We start from the raw sequence: 6,719 nt of genomic DNA, 5'->3' as shown, positions 1-6,719 counted from the left end.
TTTTCCATAAGCCCACTACAAGCTTATTCGTTTCGTTGTTGGTTTTCCAACAACTCCGTTAAAATTTCCTTGGAAGGGTGTTTTCCAAGCTCATTTGTGGCACAAGTTGTCATTTTCTTCTCAATTCTTTCCTTGCCAATGATTCAACTTCTATTCTTTCGTTCCAGAGGCATAGTGATGTTGCTCTCTTCGTCCATCATCCCATTTTGCCAAAGATCATGTTTCTTTCCTTTTGCTTATCCATTCAACCGGAGTGTCGTGTCCTTCATTCAAGTTCTCTCATCTTATCAAGTTTTGCCTCCCTTCTCAACCGGAGTGATGTCTGAAATCTTTCTTACCCATTGTGCAATTCTTTCAATAGTTCCGAAGGCAGTCTGTTGTTGATATAATCAAGTATCCTCTCATCTTGTAAAGTTCATGTTCAATTCCTTCCATTTACAGTCGGAGTGCTGTCCAAATTATATCATTCTTATTCCGTCTCTATCTTGTTTTAATCGGAGTGTTGTCGTAATTCATCTTTATCGTTTCTTGTACATCTCGTTTCTACCGGAGTGCTTGCATGTACTTCTTGTCCATTGCAACCCTTTTTCTTATGTCTTTCAACCTACAAGGTTCTAGTAATGTTCCTTGTTCCTCTTTTCTAACGGAGTGCTTTCAACTTTGTTCATCTTTGTTGTTTTCTTTCTTTCAATTGTTCAACCTCTCAAGGTTCGTGGTTTCACTCGTTTGTCCAAGAAGCAACTTTGTTTTACCTCTTCCTCTTCTGTTTCCCTCCGATGCCATCCTAGGTCTCGGGACGAGATCCTCTTGTAGTGGTGGAGTGTTGTAACACCCCGAGACCGTCGCGCCAGGTGTCTTCCAGTTATTTGCTGTTGTTGGCATGTCATTCGCTTGCGTGTTGCATCTTGTCATATCATCATGTGCATTGCATCCTCATGTTTTTAAAACTTGCATCCATCCTGGTCTCCCCCGTTCTTTCCGTTGTCCGTTCTGAGCCCAGACACACTTGCACACGCCCGCAGCATGTCCGAAATATTATTTTAAAAGTGGCCGGAAAATGTTCTCGGAATGCGATGAAAGTTGGCGTGCGGTCTTTTTATAGTGTAGGTAGACCGCCTGTCAAATTTTGTCGCATTCAGAGTTCGTTTGATGCCCCAACGGATAACTATAGCGGCAATATAGTCGGTCTAACGTCGGACATTTTCGGTCTCTGAAAACCTTGCCGGGCTGCATTTCCGTCTCGCTCTTCTCAGCCTGAGACCTCTCCTACACAGCCCACAAACCCCACCTAGTTCCCCCTCTGTCCGGAGCCGCACGATCATGATCGGAGGCTCCAAAACGCTCCAGAAACCCCTCCTAACCCTAATCCTAGCCTCCTTTCCTATTTAAACCCCCTCCCCTTCCATTTTTGGCAGCCTCCTAACCCCCTCCTTGTTTTTCGCGCCGCCCCAATCATTAGCGCCGCCGCTCCCCTCCGTTTCTGTGCCGGCAACCGCGTCCCTGCCACTTGGAGCGCTCCGATTTGCAGCGCCGTCGCCAGCCACCACGCGCAGCCAACCCCAACGCGCCATGTCACCCCTGCCTCCCTCCACCTCCCGCAGGGCCCGCTGAAGCCCATCTCAGGCCCGCCCCAGGCCGGCTCTGGGCCCGGACGAGCCTAGCCGCGCCCCCACAAGCGCCTGCTCCGCCGCCGCTCGTCGGCCTCGCCGAAGTACACCGATCCCACCGCCCGGATCGAGACCATCGAGCCACCGCGCCGGTTCCCTGTGCCTTGGACCTCCCCGGCGTCGCATGGTCCAGCGCCGCTGCCGCTCATCCCGTCGCCTTCGCCAAGTCCCGTCGCCGAGCCCTGCATCCTGGGAGCCAGTCGCGCCTCGTCCAAACTCCACTGCCGGCGCCGGCAGGCTCCTCTGTCGTCGGATCTGGACCTCCCTGCCCCTGCCTCGCCGCCTGGCGTCTCCCCGACCAGCTCCGTCGTCAGCCGGCCCGAACTGCTCCCTGCGTCGCCCTCGTCGGAGATGCTCCAGCGCTGCCCTGCTCCCGTTGACCTGCGCCAGCGCGTGGGCCTCGCCAGGCCCAGCGCCCCTTCCGGCCTGCTGCTTCCTTCTCCACCCACCGGGCCAAGCCCATGGGTGAGCTGACCCCCATGCACCCTCCTTTTTTCTCACTATTGGGCCAACCAGTTTCAGCCCAACTGCTGTTTTTTTAGCGAACAAAATTCTCTATTTTGAAGAAAACTGCAGTTTTATAGAAAAGTCCTCCTAGTTCATGCATAACATAACTCACAAATGGTGCATCGGTTTAAAATGATTTATATATGAAAGATGCTTAGAATTTTGTGTAGATTAATAATTTCCAACTTTCATGCATGTTTGCAATGTTTAAAATGTTTCTTGCATTAGTTTGCATAAATGCCATGTTTAAATGGTTTATTTCATAACTAAATAACCGTAGCTCCAAACTTAACAAACTTTATATGTAAATGGGGTAGAAAAATGCAAAGGTTAACATGGAGGCTGTACTTTGCATGTTTAATAACTCTAAAAAATGGACTAGGGCAGAACAGTACCAAATCTAGTATATGCTCATGAGGATTTTTCTGGGCTTGTTGCTTGTTGTTCCGGCCTCATTTAAACTTGCCTAGATAGGTAGTTTTCATATGCTTCACCTCTTGCCATGTTAATCAACATTTAATATTGTTGGGTACATAAACGAGATCAAACTAAATAACTTGAATGTGGTGTTCCGTCAATATGCAACTCGTTGCATATTGAGCTCCACTTAATTTGTAGAGTTGTTCGTGCACTTTGTCATGCCATGCCTCATTAAACCGGGCATGCATCATACTTGGTTGTGCATCATGCCATGTTTATGTGATGGTTGTTTACTATGTTGCTTGCTTCTTTCCGGGTTGCTTCTCTCGTTAGCTTCAGTTTCGTTTCATAGTTGTGAGGATCCGTTCGACTATGTCTGTTCGTCTTCTTCATGGACTCGTTCTTCTTCCTTGCGGGATCTCAGGCATGATGATCATACCCTCGAAATCACTTATATCTTTCCTTGCTAGTTGTTCGCTCTATTGCTATGCCGCGCTACCTACCACTTGCTATATCATGCCTCCAATATTGCCATGTCAAGCCTCTAACCCACCTTTCCTAGCAAACCGTTGTTTGGCCATGTTACCGCTTTTGCTCAGCCCCTCTTATAGTGTTGCTAGTTGCAAGTGAAGATGAAGTTTGTTCCATGTTGGAACATGGATATGTTGGGATATCACAATATCTCTTATTTTAATTAATGCATCTATATACTTGGTAAAGGGTGGAAGGCTCGACCTTATGACTGGTGTTTTGTTTTGTTCCACTCTTGCCGCCCTAGTTTCTGTCATACCGGTGTTATGTTCCTTGATTTTGTGTTCCTAACGCGGTTGTGTGTTATGGGAACCCCTTGACAGTTCGCTTTGAATAAAACTCCTCCAGCAAGGCCCAACCTTGGTTTTACATTTTCCTAACAACCTATTACCCTTCCCTTGGGTCGGCCAACCCGAGGGTCATCTTTATTTAAACCCCCCGGGCCAGTGCTTCTCTAAGTGTTGGTCCGAACCGAGCCGCCTGCGGGGCCACCTCGGGGGAACTCAAGGGCTGGTTTTACTCATAGTCTGTCTCATCCGGTGTTGCCCTGAGAACAAGATACGTGTGACTCCTATCGGGATTGTCGGCACATCGGGTGGCTTTGCTGGTCTTGTTTTACCATTGTCGAAATGTCTTGTAACCAGGATTCTGAGACTGATCGGGTCTTCCCGGGAGAAGGAATATCCTTCATTGACCATGAGAACTTGTGATGGGCTAAGTTGGGACACCCCTGCAGGGTTTGAGCTTTCGAAAGCCGTGCCCGCGGTTATGAGGCAGATGGGAATTTGTTAATATCCGGTTGTAGAGAACTTGACACTTAACTTAATTCAAATGCATCAACCGCATGTGTAGCCATGATGGTCTCTTTCCGGCGGGTCCGGGAAGTGAACATGGTTCTTGTGTTATGTTTGAGCGTAAGTAGTTTCAGGATCACTTCTTGATCACTTCTATCTTCTCGACCGTTGTGTTGCTTCTCTTCTCGCTCTTATTTGCGTAAGTTAGCCACCATATATGCTTAGTGCTTGCTGCAACTAAACCTCTCTACCCTTTCCTACCCATAAGCTTAAATAGTCTTGATCTCGCGGGTGTGAGATTGTTGAGTCCTCATGACTCACAGATACTTCCAAATGGTTGCAGGTGCCGATGATGCCAGTGCAGGCAACGCAACCGAGCTCAAGTGGGTGGCTCGATGAAGATCTTGATCTTTTTTTGTTTTGTTTCCTGTTGATCAGTAGTGGAGCCCAGTTGGGGCGATCGGGGATCTAGCATTTTAGTTTGTCTTCTTTTATTTTGGGTTCCGTAGTCGGACCTTGATTGCACTCTGGATGATGTATGTTTAATTTGTATTTGTGTGAAGTGGTGATTATAAGCCATCTCTTTATCCCTTTCTTATTCAGTACATGGGATTGTGTGAAGATTACCCCTCTTGCGACAAACCTACCATGCGGCTATGCCTCTAAGTCATGCCCCGACACGTGGGAGATATAGCCGCATTGTAGGTGTTACACCACCCCTCCCCTCTGGCACAAGGGTTCACACCCCCTGTAACTTTCACGCATAATCCAGTCGACCAAGCCCCCGGGCACCGAGACGTAGGGCTATTACTTCCTCTGAGAAGGGCCTGAACTCGTAAATCTTGCTGCATGTTGACCCACAAGTATAGGGGATCAATTGTAGCTCTTTTCGATAAGTAAAAGTGTCGAACCCAACAAGGAGCAGAAGGAAATGACAAGTAGTTTTCTGTAAGGTAATGTCTGCAAGTGCTGAAATCGTAACTAGTAGAGTAGTTTGATAGCAAGATAATTTGTAATGGGCAAGTAACGATGGTAGTAGCAAAAGTGCAGCAAGGTAGCCCAATCCTTTTGAGGCAAAGGACAGGCCTAAACAGTCTCTTATAATAAGCAAAGCGTTCTTGAGGGTACACGGGAATTTCATCTAGTCACTTTCATCATGTTGGTTTAATTCATGTTCGCTACCTTGATAATTTGATATATGGGTGGACCGGTGCTTAGGTGTTGTTCTTACTTGAAGAAACGTCCTACTTATGATTAACCTTCCCGCAAGCATCCGCAACTATGGGAAAGTATTAAGAATAAATTCTAGCCGTAGTATTAAACTTTTGGATCCAATCAGTCCCTTACGGAATAGCGCATAAACTGGGGTTTAAGTTTCTGTTGCTCTCGCAACCAATCATCTAATTGCTACTCCACAATGCATTCCCTTAGGCCCAAATATGGTGAATTTTCATGTAGTCGGCGTTCACATGACACCACTAAGGGAATCACAACATACATACTATCAAAATATCAAACACATATCAAATTCACATGATTACTTGCAACATGATTTCTCCCGTGACCTCAAGAACAAAGGTAACTACTCACAAATGATAAACATGCTCATGATTAGAGGGGTATTAAATAACATATTGGATTTGAACATATAATCTTCCACCAAATAAACCATATAGTTATCAACTACAAGATGTAATCAACAGTACTAGTCACCCACAAGTACCAATCTATAGTTCCGGTAACAAGATTGAACACAAGAGATGAACTAGGGTTTGAGAGGAGATGGCGTTGTTGAAGATGTTGATGGAGGTTGCCCTCCCCAAGATGGGAGAGTTGTTGGTGATGATGATGACGATGATTTCCCCCTCCAGGAGGGAAGTTCCCCCGGTAGAATCGCTCCGCTGAAGGGCAAAAGTGCTCCTACCCAAGTTCCGCCTCGAGGCGGCGGCAATTCGTCCCGAAAGTCCTCTCATTATTTTTTCTAGCTCAAAATGACTTATATACCAAAAGATGGGCACCGGAGGTGGGCCGAGGAGGGCACAACCCACCAGGGCACGCCTGGGCTCCCTGGCGCGCCCAGGTGGGTTGTGCCCACCTGGTGAGCCCCCTATGGTAGTTATTTGCTCCAATAATTCTTAAATAATCCATAAAAAATCTCAGTGAAGTTTCAGCTTGTTTGGAGTTGTGCAGAATAGGTGGCCTGGTGTAGCTTTTCTAGGTCCAGATTTCCAACTACCAGAATTCTCCATCTTTGTGTATACCTTGCATATTATGAGAGAAAAGGCATTAGAATTACTCCAAAAAGCATTATTATGGATAAAAATATTGTAAATAACAGTACGAAAACATGATGCAAAATGGACGTATCAACTCCCCCAAGCTTAGACCTCGCTTGTCCTCAGGCGAAAAACAAAATTGAAAAACATGTCCACATGCTTTGACAGAAAGGTGTCGATAAAAACAAAATACGGACATAGAAGCATCATGTTGATTATTATAACAGCAACAAAATTAAACATTGGACTTTTATCATAGAACTTTTATCATATACTTCTCATGAATGAGTAATCGTTCATCACACAATCAAAGTATAAAGCAAAAACTCTATTAGAAACCAACAAACTATGTTCTTAGTCAAATTTGCAACTACAATTCATCATCTTTTCAGGAAGGGTCATGTGTCGGATCCTTTAGGAAAGTCCACATACTCAACCATCATATAGCCTTCTATGATTGCTAACACTCACCACGTACCCATGAGAAAAACATTTCAACCGGACACATAGAAAGATAGGGGGCT

Source organism: Triticum dicoccoides, chromosome 7A (assembly GCF_002162155.2).
Source record: "Triticum dicoccoides isolate Atlit2015 ecotype Zavitan chromosome 7A, WEW_v2.0, whole genome shotgun sequence".
In the NCBI taxonomy this organism is placed as follows: domain Eukaryota; kingdom Viridiplantae; phylum Streptophyta; class Magnoliopsida; order Poales; family Poaceae; genus Triticum; species Triticum dicoccoides.
The sequence above is the reverse complement of the archived record's forward strand: the minus strand, read 5'-3'. Positions refer to the sequence as shown.